Raw genomic sequence first — 2,556 nt, forward strand, 5'->3', positions numbered from 1 at the left:
ATGGCGTCCCCGTAAACATGGTTACCGCACAACAAGCAACTTATTAAGAAATAAGACACATAAGTACATATTCTTCACCACAATAGTTTTTAAGGCTATTTGTCCCATGAGCTATATATTGCAAAGGTAAAGAATGGAATTTTAAAGGTAGCACTCAAGTAATGTACTTTGGAATGGTGGAGAAATACCATGTGGTAGGTAGGTATGGTGGACACAAATGGCATGGATTTTGGCTCAAGTATTTGGATGCACGAGAAGAATCCCTCTCAGTACAAGGCTAGGCTAGCAAGGTTGTTTGAAGCAAACTCAAGTATAAAACGGTGCAGCAAGACTCACATATAAACATATTGTAAGCATTATAAGACTTTACATCGTCTCCTTGTTGTTCAAACACCTCAACCAGAAAATATCTAGACTTAGAGAGACCAATCATGCAAACCAAATGTGATGACCCAGCGTACCACTGCATGGTGTAGTACACAAGTCGTTGACATAACACAAGTGAAACACCGTTCCACCCATATTACATCTCTCAGAGTGGTACAACGTAAACATATGAGAAGAGTTCCTCTCAATACAAGGCTAGGCTAGCAAGGTTGTTTGAAGCAAACTCAAGTATAAAAGGTGCAGCAAGCGCTCTACATATGAACATATTGTAACTATTATAAGACTTTATATTTGTCTCCCTTTGTTGTTCAAACACTCCTCAACCGTAAAATATCTAGACTCTAGAGAAACCAATCATGCAAACCAAATTTTAACAAGCTCTATGTAGTTCTTCATTAATGGGTGCAAAGTACATGATGCAAGAGCTTAAACATGATCTATATGAGCACAACAATTGCCAAGTATCAAATTATTCAAGACATTATACCAATTACCACATGTGGCATTTTCCGTTTCCAACCATATAACAATGTAATGAAGTAGTTCAAATCTTCGCCATGAACATTATGAGATAAAGCTAAGAACATATGTGTTCATACGAAACAGCTGAGCGTGTCTCTCTCCCAAACAAAGAATGCTAGGATCCGATTTTATTCAAACAAAACAAAAACAAAAACAAACACGACGCTCCAAGTAAAGCACATAAGATGTGACGGAATAAAAATATAGTTTCACTAGAGGAACCTGATAAGTTGTCGATGAAGAAGGGATGCCTTGGGCATCCCCAAGCTTAGACGCTTGAGTCTTCTTAAAATATGCAGGGATGAACCACGGGGCATCCCCAAGCTTTGACTTTTCACTCTTCTTGATCATATTGTATCATCCTCCTCTCTTGACCCTTGAAAACTTCCTTCACACCAAACTCAAAACAAACTCATTAGAGGGTTAGTGCATAATAAAATTCACATGTTCAGAGGAGACATAATCATTCTTAATGCTTCTGGACATTTCACAAAACTACTGGACGTTAATGGAACAAAGAAATCCATCCAACACAGCAAAAGAGGCAATGCGAAATAAAAGGCAGAATCTGTCAAAACAGAACAGTCTGTAAATACGAATTTTTTAGGTGCACCAGACTTGCTCAAATGAAAATGCCCAAATTGAATGAAAGTTGCGTACATATCTGAGGATCACGCACGTAAATTGGCATAATTTTCTAAATTATCTACAGAGGCTAGACTCAAATTCGTGACAGCAAAGAAATCTGTTCCTGCGCAGTAATCCAAATCTAGTATTGACTTTACTATCAAAGACTTTACTTGGCACAACAATGCAATAAAACAAAGATAAGGATAGGTTGCTACAGTAGTAACAACTTCCAAGACTCAAATATAAAACAAAAGTACTGTAGTAAAATAATGGGTTGTCTCCCATAAGCGCTTTTCTTAACGCCTTCGCCTAGGCGCGTAAAGTGTGTATCAAGTATTATCAAGAGATGAAGCATCAACATCATAATTTGTTCTAATAATAGAATCATAAGGTAACTTCATTCTCTTTCTAGGGAAGTGTTCCATACCTTTCTTGAGAGGAAATTGATATTTAATATTACCTTCCTTCATATCAATGGTAGCACCAACAGCTCAAGAAAAGGTCTTCCCAATATAATGGGACAAGATGCATTGCATTCAATATCCAAGACAACAAAATCAACGGGACAAGGTTATTGTTAACCATAATACTGAACATTATCAATCTCTCCCCAAAGGTTTCTTTATAGCATTATCAAGCAAGATTAACATCCAAATAACAATTTTTCAATGGTGGCAAGTCAAGCATATCATAGACTTTCTTAGGCATAACAGAAATACTTGCACCAAGATCACATAAAGCATTACAATCAAAATCATTGACCCTCATCTTAATGATGGGCTCCCAACCATCTTCTAACTTCCTAGGAATAGAAGTTTCAAGTTTTAGTTTCTCTTCTAGCTTTTATGAGAGCATTTGTAATATGTTTTGTAAAGGCCAAATTTATAGCACTAGCATTGGGACTTTTAGCAAGTTTTTGTAAGAACTTTATAACTTCAGAGATGTGACAATCATCAAAATCTAAATCATTATGATCTACAGCAATGGGATCATTGTCCCCAACATTTTGAAAAATTT

Source organism: Lolium rigidum, chromosome 3 (genome assembly GCF_022539505.1).
Source record: "Lolium rigidum isolate FL_2022 chromosome 3, APGP_CSIRO_Lrig_0.1, whole genome shotgun sequence".
In the NCBI taxonomy this organism is placed as follows: domain Eukaryota; kingdom Viridiplantae; phylum Streptophyta; class Magnoliopsida; order Poales; family Poaceae; genus Lolium; species Lolium rigidum.